The following is a 6,925-nucleotide window of genomic DNA, read 5'->3' as shown; positions in this document are numbered from 1 at the left end:
CTATCTATCTATCTATCTATCTATCTATCTAATATAGTGCCTTTCATATCTATCTATCTATCTATCTATCTATCTATCTATCTATCTATCTATCTATCTATCTATCTATCTATCTATCTAATATAGTGCCTTTCATATCTATCTATCTATCTATCTATCTATCTATCTATCTATCTATCTATCTATCTATCTATCTATCTATCTATCTATCTAATATAGTGCCTTTCATATCTATCTATCTATCTATCTATCTATCTATCTATCTATCTATCTATCTATCTATCTATCTATCTATCTATCATCTATCTATCTAATATAGTGCCTTTCATATCTATCTATCTATCTATCTATCTATCTATCTATCTATCTATCTATCTATCTATCTATCTATCTATCTATCTATCTATCTATCTATCTATCTAATATAGTGCCTTTCATATCTATCTATCTATCTATCTATCTATCTATCTATCTATCTATCTATCTATCTATCTATCTATCTATCTATCTATCTATCTATCTATCTATCTATCTATCTATCTATCTATCTATCTATCTATGCAGAAGACTCAAAGCTGGAATTGTGGCCAAAGGGACTTCTACAGAGTACTGAATTAGGGATTTGAATACTTTTAAGAATGCGAGACTTCAGTTTTTGATTTTTAATACAATTGTAAACCTTTCTGAGACCGTGCTATTTATGTTGTCATTGTAGGTTTTTCAGTGTAGATGGATGCACACAAATGTCAAGTTTATCCAATTAAAATGAAATCCTCAATAGGGGTCTCAGTCTTTTCTCAATCCATTGTATCAACTAAAGGTGCACATTCATTGTCTGTAGAATTCACTCCTTACTTGGTCTTTGATGTTTTTCACTTTGCACTCTTAATGTATTCACATTACATTTCAGCCATTGATCAGTTTTTAAAAAATCTGTGATGTTAATTTGAATAGAAAAAGGTTTAAAGGTCATTGTAAATTAATCACACATGCAGAGAATATCAAAAGGCTGCATATTCTTATTGACTTTTCAGCTTGTGTTAATGTAAAGAATGAAATCAAGATAAATCATGTCAGATTCCTCTTGTAACCAACAATGTTTAAGTGAAAAAGAAATGAATCATATTTAGTTAAAAAAAAAAAAAAAGAAAGAAAAAAGCCTGAGCCGCTTATGTGCAGAGAATCTTTTATTACTTGTCTGTGGACGATGCACCGTCTCTGTTAAAATAATTTTTTGTGCTGCCCTGTTGTGGCTTTTAGGAGGCTTTGATCATCTGTGGGTTTCTCACGTTAATCATTTAGAATTTTGTCATCATTATTTTTTTAAGTTTGTTCCACATCACCATTTTTGTGTTTTTCTGTTTGTAAGTTCTGACATTTAGTGGCGCACTCCTGCTATCAGATGGCCCGATGTCCTTCGTCTCTGATGCTACACGCACATTCAGTACAACGTCCGAGATTACGGATTTAAATATCAAACAGTCGCTGTGTGCTGTGAGTTAGAAACTTCTTTTGGTTGTCGACTTCCAGCCGTTCTTCCTTTGACTTTATTAATACCTCAGTATTTAGGTTGTGGTGACGATGACTCTTTTGGTTCTCAACTTGTAGCATTTCTTTCGACAACATTCAGAGTTTACTGATTAACCTTTGGTGACACAACTTATTTTTGTTCTTGTCGCCTCCTGAAAGCGTCACTCTTCAGTGTTCAGTACAACGTCCAAGATTACGGATTTAAACGTGAAACAGCCACTGTGTGCTGCGAGTTAGAAACTTCTTTTGGTTGTCGACTTCCAGCAATTATTTATTAATACCTTAGCATTTAGGTGTTGGTGACGATATCTCTATTGGTTCTCGACTTCTTCTGGCTTCTTCTCCTTCGGACAATGTTCAGGGTTTAGTGTTTCGTTTTTGGTGACAGTACCTGTTTTACTTCTGGATGACTTCTATCAATTTTCCCTTTGACTTTATTAACAGTTTAGCATGTAGCTTTTGGTGACAGTACCTCATTAAGTCCTCAACTTGTTCTAATATGTCCCCTTTGGGTCACGTTCATGGTTTAGCATTTAGGTTCTGGTGACACTACATATTCTTGTTCTCGTCTTCTTCTGGCACATTCCTGGTTTACCGTTCCCTCGCTGTGGTAGCTATCTGGAGCGGTGCGCTGCATTGTGTCATTGACGTGACCACTTAAATGTCGGTGCAGAGGATCTCTGGACCACTCATGATTAGGTTAGAAAAGAAAAGAGTGTTCATTTGGCATATGCATCCAAAGAATTCGGTTTGGTTTGAATCTTTGCGATGGTTGTGGATTACGATTGTTAGTTTTCGGCGTTTGAATCACCTCAGCTCTCGATTACGTTCCATCTTCTGGTCCTTCTAAAGAAAAAGCAAAAATCTGCCTGGTGTCGGCAGATTGGTCAGAAGTTCTGTCTTGTTTCGACTAGACCAGAATTTATTTTCCCACATGGGTTTGTGGGAAGGCAATGCATTTCTTTGAACAATGTATATGGGCTTTCATTTCTTCCACCGCTAGCTGCGCCTTATAAAGTCAGCAGAACGAAATGATATCATTTGGGGATGTGGGTATGAAGATGTGCAGTGAAGTATCGATTAGTATTTGCATAATCGTGTTAATTAATGAATGAACAGGCATTTGAGACGGGTGGGAATAATGTTTACTCGAGCTGTCAACGAGGACGTTAAATTGATTGTGAGAATTTATACAGCAGCTAATGCTAATTTCCTAGTAAAAACCTCTCAACCCCGTAAACTCCATGAGGAAGACATTCCGAACGCTTTTTACTTTGCAAGAATACTCTCAGCACTGAGTTAAGAAAATAAATGAGGTCCTCCAAGGCCGCTATAAATAAGGAGATTAGAAGAAACCGCAGGTTTTAATGACAGAATGAGGAAAAAATATAATTTGAGTCAATTGAGTTTTATTTTCTTTCTTTTTTCTATTTTCACTTCACCAAGGACTTAAATTAACCATTTGCACCTCTGCACGCTGACATCATTACGTCACTCTTCTCTTCTCACCGAGTGCTCTTTGTTCGTTGGCAATTTTAACTGTTTGAGACTGCTAATTAAAAGTTATCAGAGCGACCTCGAGACCTGTGGAGACTAGAGAGGGGGCTTTGTCAGGCTTAACGTGCCGCACAGCTTAATGATATCTCTTGATGGTTCCCTTCAGAGAACGGCAGCTTTTTATAAAATTTAAAGAATTATTGGTAAATTTGTTTATTCTTTATTTTACATTGCATATGTAGTGGTGGTACGTCCAAATTATAAGTGCTTTCTAAGATGCTGTTTTAATGGAGACATCTCAGTGTCACTCATATGCAGTGCCTGAAGTAGATGCTGTCACATATGTGTGTGTAGGAGGCAGCTAAAGGGCCTGAGTAATTGTAATAAAACATCCGACCAGGGGGCGGCGGGGGGCACTGAATGTCTTTCTCAGTTCCCTACAGAACTTTAGCGGGAAACCCTGCAAGGTTCTGGTGCCCCAGAAGTCATCACTTCCGGTGTTGGGGCCTTTGATCATAGACATAGAATTACTAGACGCCTCATGACCAGCAGCATCATACGTCAACGTCACCGCCATATTGCGAGTGGCACTGCTGTGGAGTGAAGTAATGGATAAAGATGCCTCACGCATGTGCTGCTTGGGATTGTACAAACCGCTGTACGCTCCAAACACGCCCTCGACCCTCTGCAGTTTGCATACCAGGAGAAGGTGGGAGCAGAGGATGCCATCATCTACATGCTACACCAATCCCTCTCCCACTTGGACAGAGGCAGTGGTGCTGTAAGAATTATGTTTCTAGACTTCTCTAGCGCCTTCAACACAATCCAACCCCTGCTCCTTAGGGACAAGTTGACAGAGATGGGAGTAGACTCATACCTGGTGGCATGGATCGTGGACTATCTTACAGACAGACCTCAGTATGTTCTTCTTGGGAACTGCAGGTCTGACATTGTGGTCAGCAGCACAGGAGCGCCACAGGGGACTGTACTTTCTCTGGTCCTGTTCAGCCTATATACATCGGACTTCCAATACAACTCGGAGTCCTGCCACGTACAAAAGTTCGCTGATGACGCTGCTATCGTGGGCTGTATCAGGAGTGAGCAGGTGGAGGAGTATAGGAACCTAATCAAGGACTTTGTTAAATGGTGCGACTCAAACCACCTACACCTGAACACCAGCAAAACCAAGGAACTGGTGGTGGATTTTAGGAGGACCAGGCCCCTCATGGACCCCGTGATCATCAGAGGTGACTGTGTGCAGAGGGTGCAGACCTATAAATACCTGGGAGTGCAGCTGGATGATAAATTAGACTGGACTGCTAATACTGATGCTCTGTGCAAGAGAGGACAGAGCCGGTTACACTTCCTTAGAAGGCTGGTGTCCTTCAACATCTGCAATAAGATGCTGCAGATGTTCTATCAGACGGTTGTGGCGTGCGCCCTCTTCTACGCGGTGGTGTGCTGGGGAGGCAACATAAAGAAGGGGGACGCCTCATGCCTGGACAAACTGGTGAGGAAGGCAGGCTCTATTGTAGGCACGGAGCTGGACAGTTTGACATCTGTGGCAGAGCGACGGGCGCTGAGCAGACTCCTGTCAATCATGGAGAATCCACTGCATCCACTGAACAGGATCATCTCCAGGCAGAGGAGCAGCTTCAGCGACAGACTGCTGTCACCATCCTGCTCCACTGACACACTGAGGAGATCGTTCCTCCACCACACTATGCGACTCTTCAATTCCACCGGGGGGTAAACGTTAACATTATAAAAAGTTATTGTCTGTCTGTATACCTGCATTGTTATCACTCTTTAATTTAATATTGTTATTATCAGTATGCTGCTGCTGGAGTATGGGAATTTAATAAAGTATCTATCTATCTATCTATCTATCTATCTATCTATCTATCTATCTATCTATCTATCTATCTATCTATCTATCTATCTATCTATCTATCTATCTATCTATCTATCTATCTATCTATCTATCTATCTATCTATCTATCTATCTATCTATCTAAACCAGAAAGAAATCCACCTCAGGAAGCAGTGGGAGGTCAGGTAGACCTTAGACGGGATTTGGAGAAAGCTGTCCTGTGATGTGTGCCGTGCTAGTTTGGTAACAGATGCTGTACCGGCATCATCATATGATCAAAACTACCACTCGCTCACATTAAAAAAACAAAGGAGGTCTGATGAGTCCTTCTGAGGGTCCAGTCAAGGTGGTCAAAGTAGCTGAGTGTGTTATCCGACAGTCGACTTTAGGACAAGCTGTCAGTGGATCTTTGATCAGTCAGTTTGTTTGTGCTGAGATTGGTTCAGATGATGTGTTTTTTCTCAAGGAGCACGTTGAGGAAACACAGTTTGAAATTGACAACCATCATCTTATGCTCATGTCTTTAGTTGTGTTTGTCTTCCACAAACTAAGGCTGCACCATATTGCCAGACTGAATACTCTCAAATTACAGAGTGGCAACATACGGAAAAAGCTATGGAAGACAGTTCTGTGTCATGGATCTTAGATCCTATCCTGTATATATTTAAGTAACCACATTGTGTGTGTGTGCGTGTGTGTATGTGAGAGAGAGAGATTGAGAGGGGAATGAGTGAAATGTTTTCAGAAATTATTATATATATAATAAAATTGTTTATTTTTGTCTCTGAGTGCATCATTTCACTGTTAAAAGAAAGGCAAACAAAGATAACTGGCAGTAACAGTGCAAAATTCGCCAGTTTGAAAAGATACGTTTTGAGGGCAGTTTTAAAATGTGTTATTGAATCGAGCTGACGGATATGAGAGGGAAGAGAATTCCCGAGTTGAGGAGCACCATGAGAGACGCTCAAGCTCCCATAGAACTGAGTCTGATGTGCGGTACAGAAAGTCGAGCTGAGGATGAGGATCTGAGTGAGCGACAGGAGTGTCAGTCTGGAGGAGATCAGTGAGGCTGTGGAGAGCTTTAAATGTTAAGAGCGGTATTTAGTATTGTAATCGGTAGTTAACAGGGAGCCAGTGAAGTTGAGAGAGAAGAGGTGTAATATGTTCAGTGGGTTTAGAACAGCAGGTTATTATCCTGGCAGAAGAATTATGAAGAAGTTGTATCCGATGGATACTTTTTTGTAGGATGCCAGATAGAATAGCATTACAGTGATCTATATGTGAGGTGACTCTGGCATTAAACAACACTTCAGTACTGTGTTGCATAAGAACAGGACAAAGTCTAGAAATGTTTCAGAGATGGAAGAAGGCCGTCTGAGAAATGTTACTTATATGGGAGGAATTATTTAATAATAATATTATTATTATTTAATACTTGCCATTATTAGTGTATAAATTGATATAAATAATTGCATTTAAATGATTCACCAAAATCTGTTGTATGTAAACGATACTGTTTTAAACGTTATTGTTTTTTCATCAGAAAACCCGGTTTCCACATCTACCTGTATTAGTTTAAATGGCACTTTTGCCACTCGCAATATGGGGGACGCGCTGACGTATTGTGTCGACTCAGCAACACAGTGAATGCAGTGTCTGCTATATATGTCTATGCCTTTGATGACGTCACTTCCGGTCCAGACGACATACCTTCCGGTGTCAGCCCCTTTGATGACGTCCCCTCCAGTCCAGAAGACATCACTTCCGGTGCTGGGCCCTTTGATGACATCACTTCCTTTAAAGCCTCCATCTTTGTCTCTTGTAATCAGTTCTGTTTTTCGACTCTGTCTTGTGAACAACACTGTGAAAATTTACTACATTTGCAGCCAGGATACATTATACGGGTGGCTGCCCCAAACCTTTATGATGTCCGGTGTGATTCTCTGTGATAAGACACATAATTGCTGGCACCTGATGTGGGGTGGGAGAGGTGGGTTGGTCTGGTTTCAATCAGTACAATTCAGT

The sequence above is a fragment of the Erpetoichthys calabaricus genome, chromosome 18, assembly GCF_900747795.2.
Source record: "Erpetoichthys calabaricus chromosome 18, fErpCal1.3, whole genome shotgun sequence".
NCBI classification, from domain to species: domain Eukaryota; kingdom Metazoa; phylum Chordata; class Cladistia; order Polypteriformes; family Polypteridae; genus Erpetoichthys; species Erpetoichthys calabaricus.
Note: the sequence above shows the minus strand (reverse complement) of the source record.